This window comes from Odocoileus virginianus, chromosome 2 (genome assembly GCF_023699985.2).
Source record: "Odocoileus virginianus isolate 20LAN1187 ecotype Illinois chromosome 2, Ovbor_1.2, whole genome shotgun sequence".
In the NCBI taxonomy this organism is placed as follows: Eukaryota; Metazoa; Chordata; class Mammalia; order Artiodactyla; family Cervidae; genus Odocoileus; species Odocoileus virginianus.
The window spans coordinates 90547210-90558272 of record NC_069675.1 but is presented as its reverse complement, the minus strand read 5'-3'; positions in this window follow the sequence as shown (position 1 = coordinate 90558272).

Below are 11063 nucleotides of genomic sequence, written 5' to 3'. Positions count from 1 at the left end.
AGGCTGAGCTCAGGAAACCTTCCAGGTGGCCGCCACACTGGCGCGCCGCAGCCCCAGCCCACACCTCCTGCTGCTTGCTGCTCCCTCTCCAGCAATAGGTGTCGATCATGGAGGCGGTGACCCTCGCCTCTCCTGCCTCATTTTCCATTCAGCCCCCAAGTCACCCCACAGCCCAGTGCACATGCACCCCGGGAGCACAGAGAGTGATACCTGCCCAGGCTGGGAGTCTCCCTCAGGGCGTCTAAGCTGAGGTCTTCACCCGAAGGCATAGCGGGAGCTAGCTGGTGAATCAGAGTGAAGGAGAGCTTCAGCCAGAGGGCGGCATTGGCAGTGTCCCAGAAGTGAGAGAAAATAACACCTTCGGGGACTTACAATTGATTCATCATGACTGAAGGGGAACAAAAAGGAATGCAGAGTGATCAAAAGCCTGGGTTAGGGGGTGCTTTGGGGGTGAGCTCAGAATTGCAAAGGCCTTGGACAGCTTCCAGAGTAGCCTCTAATTTAAGCCTCCCTTCTGTGGCTGCCAGACCACTGATGCTCTCAGACCCAGAGTACTGGCTCACTGTCCTGGGATCACCTGGTGGCCCAGGGCTTGCCCAGGCAACCCAGTGACCGTGTTTCACCCTCACAAGCCAGGCTAGTGACACTTCTGGGTGGATATTACTATTCCTTCTTTACAAGTGAGGAATGCTTGTCTTGTAGAAGCATCCTTTTTAGAATGAGAATGATCTGTTTAGAGGTGATCATTAGGAGAAGGATTCCTCTGGGTGTGGCCTGGGAGAATGGTGCTTGGATCTGGGAGGAAGGGGAGAGAATTCATGGGGCTGGGAGGCCTGGAAACAGAGACTCAAAGACTGAGACTGGATTCCCTCTGGCGGGAGTGGCTCTCTGGTCTTTGGAGTAACCTCTAAGGCACTCCTTTAGCATGAGCTTCTCCTAGCTTCAGCCCCCTTCTTGAGAGTCTAGAGACCATCACCCCCATGCCCATGAACTCTTCTTCCTAGAAAGCACCATTAATTTGTATGGTTCCCATGTAATCTCCCTATAAGGTGGGTTAATGCCTGCAACGGTGGTGACTCCACCCCTAATGAGACAGACCCTTAAGCCCTCTCGGTCCCAGCCTCCATCTCAGGCCTTCTCCTGAGCCCTAGGTCCTTGGCCGTCAGGGGGCCAATGTTCCCTGGCCATGAGTGAGTGAGTGCAGAGCTAGGAGTTACACAGGCCAGAGTTTTCATCCTGATTTTGCCCCCAGAATCAGCTCTGTGTCCTCAGACAAGTCCCTCCCCTCTCTGGACCTGTTTCATCACCTGTAGAAATGGGATGATTGTAACTATCTCACAGTAGTTTATTACAAGATTGTGGTGGTGGTTTAGTCACCAAGTTGTGTCCAACTCTTGTGACCCCATGACTTTAGCCCACCAGGCTTCCCTGTCCATGGAATTGTCCAGGCAAGAATACTGGAGTGGGTTGTCATTTCCTTCTCCAGGGGATCTTTCCAACCCAGGGATCAAATCCCCATTTCCTGCTTTGCAGGCAGATTCTTTACTGACTGAGCCACCAGGGATACAGGATTATAGTGAAGATTTTATGATAAAATATATGGAAATGGCCACGCATCATGCCCAGGTCTTCATATAGACTTTTAAAAAAATAGATGGTGATTTTTTGGAGGCTCCACATTTTCTGTGTCAAAGAATCTAAATTCTTTAGCTCAGAATTCAAAGTTCTTCTAAGTAGCTCAGCCCAGGCCTTCAGCCTTATCTTTCCCATGGAAAGCAGGAGGGTTCAGAACTGGGGCTCGGGGAGCAGGAGGTGCTAGATGTCAGTTGGGCAAAACCCCCTGGGGGAGAGGGGCTGAGACTGCTGAAGCAGTGTTATAACCTCTGCTAATCTGAGAGGGCTCTGAAATGGGGAACCTGAGCCTGTGGTGAAGATCTCTGTGCCTACATCTCAGGCGGCCTGCATGACTCCTTGTCCCCTTTATCAGCCAGGGCTGCCACTGTCTTCCGCCAATCAAAGTTTTGGCCATGGTTGAAAGACAGGTGCATGTCTGAGAGTGAATAAGACACCCCATTTCCCAGGGGTTCTGCTCCCAGTACTAAAAGAGTCACAAATCAGGCCCTCACTAGCCTGGGCCCAAGATCACTTGTTTTTGATGATTTCCCTAGAGAGATCTGAGGTAGAGTCCCCACTCTGGTGAGAATGGGGATGGGGGGGTCTTAAGGGTGGGATATAGCAGAGAAGAGGGACTAGATCAATAGCCAGATATTTGTAGGTTCAAATCCCAGCTCTATTATTTACTGTGAGTATGTGGACAAGATGCTCACTTTCATTGATCTTCAATATTTGCGTCTGTAAAATGGGAGAAATGACATCTACATTGAAGGCCCATTGGACATATTACATGAGATGCCATTTGTACAGCATTGGAATTGGTGCCTGGCACATAGCCAACTTGATAAATGTCCTCTTCTCCCAGCTGTTAGCTCTGGTACCCAGGACAGCTCCCCATCCTGGCCTGCTTGGCTGCTGTCCACGGTGCTGATAAAAGATTGCAGTCTCTTCCCTTCTCTCCCCCTTGCTCCTCATTCGTTGACCTCTGACATTCTCACAGGTCTTTGAGATCAAAGGGAGTGTTTTCATGACTTTCTCTCAAACCATTATCACTCTGTTCAAAATACAGTTGTAGAATGAAAGCTATCTTTCCCACGGTGAGCAGACATGTATGTTCTTCCTCCTGTACATTCCACTGAATGTCTGTTGGGTTGGGTCCAAGAGCTCCAGCTTAATAACTAAAATAAAAACAAGAACAAAGCAGTGTAATGTTTGTTGACCACTGACTGTTAACCAAGACTTCTCATTACTCCAATATCTTAAACCACTATCCAGAAATTCAAACATTTTCAACAACACCTAATAATTCTTGCCTCCTCTTCTTCCTTTCCAATTCCAGTAATCTGTAGGAAAAAGTGCCAAGACTCCAGAATTTCTGGTAGTACCCATTTCTCCATTCAGGGGTATGGTCAAGGCCATGATGATTCTTAGCACATCTTCCAGCAAGACGAGTCAGGTACAGGCAGTGACAGAAAAGAACATGGGGTTTGGAGTAAGCCAGACCTGGGTTTGAATCCCAGCTCTGTTACTCACTAGCTCCCTGCCCTGGTAACTTCTCTGAGCTTGTTTTCTCACCTTTAAAGTGAAGTTAGTAATTGCACCTCTTTTGTAGGGTTATTGAGTGAATCGAAGGATATATTGTTTCTAAAGTGTTTAGTAGTTTCTCCATAACTGGTGACCATAATTACTTCAGGTATCTGACTCTGAGACTCTCAGTGGGGAGACACGAATCACCATGTGTCCTTTCCAGTGAAGTCAGCTTGAGATTCCTTAATGCTGGAGGTTGTCCTGGGAGCTTGGCTTTCCTCCTACTCCCATGGGCTGTTGTATCTTCCAGAGCACCAGTTCCTCTCTCTGTCTTCCCCTATTCAGTGTAGACCCCTGAACACACACACACACACTCTCTGTCTAGTCAATTTTTATTTGGTTCAAGTCCATCTGTTCTGAATTTCATACAGAGTTTGGTTAATATCTATTGGAGATAGGCAAACCTGGGTTTGACTCTTGGCTCAGCACATGCTAACTGTGGTACTTTAGACAAATCACTTAGCCTCTTTAGCCTCAGTTTCCTCATCTGTAAAATGGTGATGATAATATCCCCTTCCTCATGAGATTCTCACAAGAAGTAGGGGAGAAATGCATTAAAATTCTTAGCACAGATGCATATGGCAAGTGCCCAATATCCATTCACCATTATTGTTGTTCTTCTTAGTTTCCTGATCTTTATTTCTGTCATTCTTTTCTAGGGATGCTCTGCTTTCTCCCTGACAAGTTGGAGAGTAAAGAGTCCTACCTCATGCTTTTTGGAAGCAGAGTGAGCCCATCTTGTGTACCCTCCTCTCTGGAAGAAAGACATGCATGGAGGCCCCTGAGAGGCCCCTTTATCTCTCACCCAGGACTGGGATCCTAAGTGGTATGCTCAACCTTTGTGATCGTCTTTTGTTGTGTTGTGTGTGTGTGTGTGTGCTCGTGTACACATATGGTTGGGTGTATGCATATCTGTGAGTGTAGGAATAGCTGTGTTATGTGATTGTGTGTGACTTTTATGTAAGTGCACATGTAATTAGGTATGCAAGAACACAGGCAAATGAGAAATGGCTTGTGTGTAAGGTCACGTGCATGTGTGTGATGGGGGTGTAGCTGCTGGATGTATTGCCAGCTCTTCAGCCATCTGCAGGCTTGAGGGGTCCTGGGCAATTCACAAGGTTGCTGGTTGCCAGCACCTGCCACTCTGAGCACCATCCCCAGCCTGTCGTTTTGGGAATAGCCACGCTTCAGTGACTCACCATCCTGCTTACTCAGAATTTTTCACAATCTGACCGAAGTGGGGTATCATGAAAATATTTGCCAAGTAAACAAAGGGTACTTGGAGGATGGTTAGCTTTCATAAGGAAAAGTTTCCCAGTGCTTTAAAAATTACTCAGTTTGCACCCTCTTATTTATAGTGAATGCTTAATTACCCATGATGCTTATCTGTTCATTAAGCAATGCTCCCAAGGGATCATGTCTTGACAATAAAGGGTTAGTCATTAATTCGCATTAATTTGAAAGTAATAAAAATTTTGCTGTGTCCCATAATTCAGACTTATCTCTAATTCACAAACACCCTCTCCCCCCAATTATTCCAAATCAGGAAAGTTCTATTATTTAACAGAAATACATACAATACTCAAGGGAAATAATTTCTATGTCACCAGTTAGAATTCAATAACATAACATCTTCATCTGAACAAAGCTGAATTTTTTCAAAGCACTCAGCCCCCTGTTGGTTTCTCTGATTCTCGTAACAGGTCAGGGGTGATGATGCCCATTTGTCAGAGGGAAACAGGTGCTCACAGTGGTGAAGTGAATTGCAAACCAAGCTCACAAAGTCAACTAGTGAAGCAGTCAGAATTAAATCCAAGGACTCTCAGTGGCCTCAGTTTCTCAAAACACAGGGAATTGACCCCAGAAGCAGTCAGAAGGAACTCTCACTCTTGGCCGTGGGCGTAGGAAAGGTGTCGTTCTTGTTCTTCAGTCACCAAGTCATGTCTGGCTCTTTGCCCCATGAACTGCAGTTTTCCAGGCTTCCCTGTCCTTCACTATCTCCCGGAGTTTGCTATAGTTCTTGGCAGTTTGTTATTTCATCTGCTCCAGGGCGTTGTTTCAGGAGATAGTAAGAAGCAAGAGATTTTAACAACAGGAAGAAATGCCTCAAAAACCTGTTTATTCTGTGCCTCCTGCCATTTTTTTCTGCCCGTACTCGGTCATCTCCAAAATACCTACTGTGTGCAGGCCTTGTGCTAAGGCCAAAAGTAGGCTCCCAAGTGAGTCTTTCAGATGGCCTCAAGGACTTCATAGTCAAATGAAGGGAGGAAAATAAATAAAAAGCAGTTATTCCAACCTAGCATGCCCTGTGGAGGTGGGGCAGGCAGTTCAAGGGAGTGCAGAAATAGAAAGAAGATGCCCCCTTCAGGGTGTGGAGTCAGAGAAGAGGAGGGGCAGGGAATTGAGTTAGACCGGCCAGATGTTAGGGGCTGAATTGTGTCCACAGGAATTCACGTTTGAGTCCTAACCCCAGTACCTCACAGTGTGACTGTATTTGGAGACAGGGCCTTTGAAGAGGTAATGAAGGTCGAATGAGGTCATACGGATGGACCCTAATCCAATATGACTGGTGTCCTTATAAAAAGAGGAAATCAGGACACAGACACATACAGAGGGAAGGCAACGTGAAGACACAGGGAGAAGACAGCTGTTCGCAACCAAAAAGAGAGGCCTGGAACAGATCCTTCCCTTAACCCTCCCGTAATTTATCTGGGACTTCTCTCCGCTAGAACTATGAGAAAACACATCTCGATTGACTAAGTCATCCAGTCTGCGGCTCTGTGTTATGGCAGCAAATGAATACAGGGCAGAATCTGGGGTGGATGGGAGCTACAAGTGCTCAGCTGGCTGTGGGGCACCCCTGCTGGGGTCAGGAGGGCAGATTAGAGAAGGACACCAGGATCAGGAGATGGGGGTGGGGGGCTGTGTATGCCAGGCTCGAGATTTTAGATTTTTCCTAAAAGCCATGTGGTACCATGAAAAATTTTAAGCTAGAAATGGGTCTGTAACTACGGTGCCCAAAAGGGGGGGAAACCAACAAGACCATGACAGAACAAACAAATCTTAGGAGTGAGAAACAGCTCCTTGGGACTTTTGGCTCATAGAAATAACTCCAAAGAAGGCCGGGTGGCAGAGAGAAAAGCCTACAGGCTTTGAAGTCAAACAGACCTGGATTTGAATTTTAGTCCCACTATTTTGTCTGTGCTCTGATTAATCCGCTTGGCTCACAAGTGTTTTCACTGAGTGCCTGCTATGTGTTCTAAGCACTGGGAATCAGTGACCAAAATAGGAAGCCCTTGCTTTCAGAGAGCTTATATTCTGCCATTCACAATAAGCAAATTCATCAATAAATACATAATAGGTCAAGTGATGATGAGAACTATGTGGAGAATAAAGCAGGGGAATAGATACAGAGGGGATGAGGGACACTTTTTTCAACCAGGTGGTCAGGAAAACAGCACTGAAGCAGAAACCTGGAGGAAGTGAGGGATTGCATCACGTAGAAATCCAGGACAAGAGTATTCTGGGTGGGGGGAACAGCAGGAACAGAAGTCTCGACAGGTGTGGCAGTCAGACTCACAGCTGCTGCCGACCCTTCCAGAATGCAGAGGCCAAAGAGCCAAAGACCACAGCACTTGCGCTGCGGAGATGACCAGAGCATCCTCAGGAGTGATGGGGCTGAAGGCCAAACCGGGTAGGCTGAGGAGTGAACGGAAAAGGAAGAGGTGGAGAAGGCAGCTCCAGACGCTCTTGCAAGACTTTTTGCTCCAAAGGAAATCAGCCAGATGGGGTGGTGCCTAGAGGAGGATATACAGTCATGGGAATCTTTTCTTCCAGGAGACATCACAACGTGCTTGTGTGATGATGGATGGATCAAGTGCAGCAGGAAATGGCTGACTCAGGAGGGAGAGGCAGTATTTGTAAGGGTCCAATCCTGCTGGGTGAGAGGGGAGGGTTCTGGGGCATTCCCCTGCAGGCACCAGCCTCACGAAGAGGCAGGGGCAGTGGGGAGCATTTTGTGAGAGCAGGGAAAGTGGAGAAAGAGCAAATACAGTGGTGCAAACAGGTCGGAGGGTCTGGGGCAGGTGGCTTCAGCCTGGTAGCGCCCCTGGAGTTGGTGCGTAAGAACTGATGGTTAAATTTACAGGAACCTTTGGTGAATTGGTTAGTAAACCATTGGCAGCTTGAAATAGGCTACAGTGGGAACACTTAAATCATGCAAGCTGGCAAGTGCTACAGATCAGTGTCTTCTTTTTTAAACTTTTTTTTTGGCCACGTTGGGTCTTCGTTGCTGTGTGCGGGCTTTCTCTAGCGGCAGCCAGCAGGGGCTACTCTCTAGTTGTGGAGCGTGGGCTTCTCATTGCAGTGGCTTCTCTTATGGGGACACACGGGCTTAGATTCTCTGTGGAATGTGGAATCTTCCTGGACCTGGGATTGAATCCGTGTCACCTACATTGGCAGGCAGATTCTTAACCCCTGGACCACCAGGGAAGTCCAATGTCTTCTTAACCAGAGAACCATTGTTTAATATTTTCCAACATCTCCAATCCAAAGAGATAGTTCTCTTCACATTGCCTCACATCCTCAGGGAGACAGGAAGGCAAAGTGATGAACTGAGCATGAGGAAGTGGAAGAGCATTAGAGATATGAGGAGAAAGGCAAAGATATGTGACAGTCATCTCAGAGTCAGGAAAGAGTCCTCTTGGCCAGGAAACTCCCTGGCTTGCCCAACAGTGCTGGGCTTGCTCATTCTCCTGGGCAGTTTGCTTGGCCACTTTGAGTCTCACTTTGCACATTTGTTAAAGTGGAGTCCTGATTCCAAGGTTATCGGGAGCATGAAGTGAGGTCAGGCACATAAAGCATCTGGTCAGAGGAGGGGACAGCGGCTGAATGGGTCGTGTTCTGGATCTTGGGTTTGCAGAGGAAGGAAAAGCTGAAGACGAGTCTTGCTTTTGGGTGTTCAAGGAGAGTGCCTGGTGCCCCTTCCCCCCACTGACCTCCTCCATGGACTGGGATGGATGGAGTCCAGCTGCAGGCTCAGAACATATTGCCCCAACTCCCCCCAATCTACATATTTATCACAATATTGCAACTGCATAATTTAAAGTGGGTGTTAAAAAATATTCCAATATGTTATGTGATTTTTGCATTCCTGGGTGAAGAAAAATTGCTGCAAGAAGGTGGTTAATTATTTCAAAAGATGAATTCCATGAAATAAAATAAAAATAGACTCCCTGTCCAGAGGGAAAGTGAGAAAAAAAGGGGGAGACATGAGGAATGGTCCCCTCTAAATAGGATGTGGATGTTTCAAGTAGTGAGTGAGGATATGGGATGGAGGCAGACGCTGGGCACCTGTCACATGGCCAGGAAAGAAGAGGACAGCAGGTAGAGAGGGTGCCAGCAGGGAGGCCAGTGAGGGAGCTGTGATTGCTCGGGACACGGTGGCACCTTGGACAAGAGAGGAGGTTGGTAATCAAGTAACGTGATTGAGTCCGAAAGTGTCTGCAAGCATTGCATTGACAAGTGCTGGTTAAACTTGAGGCATGGAGACAAGGGAAGAGGCAAGGTGGGACTTTTATTTAAGGGACAGCTGGACAGGGGTGCCTTTTGCTGAAGTTCTTGATGAAGTTCAATAAAGAACCACTTTCTTCCCCATCTGAGTTCTGATCAATTTAAGAAATGAGGCCAAGTCTGATGAAGGCCAGATGTCTCCTTGGTTCCTGATGAAAGCTAGGTGAGGGAGCATGTTTATGGGTGAGAGCCAAACATATCGGCAAGCCAAACCCCAGAATGAGGTCCATGTAACCCTGGGAAGTGCTGACATGGGGAGCTGGCCCAGAAAGCTCCAAGGGCAGAGAAGAGCATCAGAGAAGTCCCACTCTCTGTCGGCAGCTTGCTTACAGAGGATTCAAGGGCACACTGAGCCCAGCTGACCCTTCCCCAAACTGTCAGTCAGGAAAGTCACTCTGCCTCCTCTGGGGTGGGAGAGGGAAGGAAGGGAGGGAGCCAGGAGGTAGACTCACTGAAGCATGAAGACAGCAGCATTTGGCATCACCCCCGAAACACCTTGCTCAGAAATGGGGCAGCCAGCATGACAAGCAGGCTTTGGGGAGGGTGACAGACTCAGTGTTGGCTGCGGGAGACCCAGGTGGGCGGAGAAGTTTGCTTTGCCATAGGATACTGGAGTGCCTGAATTGAAGCTTCCCTCTCCCTTGCTTCTAAATGGTTTCTTGAGCAAAAGAGGAAGAAGCAGGACTTCTCTGGTGATCCAGTAGTTAGATCCTGGCACTTACACTGCAGGGGGCCCAGGTTCGATCCCTGGTCCAGGAACTAAGATCCTGCAGACCACGCAGTGGGACCAAAAGGAGGAGGTGTGTGGAGAAAGGAGGGGAGGGAGGGAAGAGGAGGAAAGGCTTTAGGAAAATTCTGTGGCCGGAACTTTGCATAAAACCTCTTTGCTCATCTCTCTCCCTCACTGCACTGAGGTTGGCTGTGTGGTGTATTGTTAACCCACCGTCTGCCTGCTTCTGATTCTTCTCTAATCTCTTCTCCCAGTCCTGAGGAATCTCCGGGAGGGCTGCTGAATGAATCAATCATTGATGGAGAGGAGGAGGCAAGCCCTTCTCTCCTCGGCAGTATGAATTATCCTCGGAATCAGATGAGTGTCACTGAACACAGAGTTGCTTGCCCCATCACAGGAAGGGGTGTGGGTTCACACCTCCATTTCTTCTCCAGCTCAGGCGTGGCCTCAGCCAGGGGAGATAGATCAGCATTGTTGTGTGGCGGGTGGCAAGTCCTGTGTCCTGGTGCAGTGAGAAGGCAGAAACTGTTTTTATGAAGGTGGCAGGAGCTGTGAGCTGCCTGGCCTGGGAGGGTGCAGGCCTCCTTCTTGGGGAACTCTGCTCCTTTGTTAAGGCATCATCCTGTGGGCCAGTTTGGTCAAGGAGGTCAGACAGTGAAGTGCCTCAAAAGGAGTTCAGAATGGCTCAGGGGTGCTGAGGAGGGGCTAGGGAAGAGAAGAGTCTAGAGAGGGGCCCTCCTGTGATGGAGAAGATGGCATAGAACAGTGGGAGGGCCAGCAGGGACCACACCAACTTTCATGAGAAACTGCTTCCTGTGCAATCAATGGCCTTGTGTGGGCCATTCTTTGGGGAACGAAGGAAGAAGGTTGGCAGTGCCAGGGCACGCTGCTGTGCCCAGCAGCCTGGGGAGCGGTGACCTATGAGGGAGCTGGGCACGGAGACACGGAGCCATCGGAGAAACAGGCTGCAGTGCGGGCTTGAGACGAGCCGCACCACCAAACAGAGAGAAGGAAAGTGACAAGGTGGCTGCGACAGGGCAGGGGCAGGAGGGGGACTCGGTTCTGCTCTTCAGGGAGTGGGGGTGGTTGTTTGGTTTAGATATTAAAGTTAAAGCTGAGCCCAGGGCCCTAAAGGCCTCAGAGGCCAACAGATGGCACTAATCATGAGTCACGTGCCTGACGGTTTCGGGTCATGGCTATGATAACATCATTTCCCCTCGCTGGCCCCCTGTCATGACTTCTTGAGTGTGAGAGCAAGGGTGGGCATTTCAACCAGTGCCTGCAAGTGCCAGGGTGGGAGTGAGTAGCTCACGCAAATGTCACACATCATGTTTGTGACAGAGGAGAAAAGCTTGTGTCTCACTGGCATGAGCAATAGACAAGGAACTGGGTTGGTGGTGAACAGTGGGCAGTTTGTCCATCTCGGGGGCCCTGAGAGGCACCACCTCCTCCAGTCCCTGCAGACAGGCGGTTGTGAGAACCCGTGAGTTCACCAGCCCCACCGCAGACCCACAAAGAAGCCATCCCAGCCCTGCCCTCAGGCAGTGGGTGGGGGGTTCAG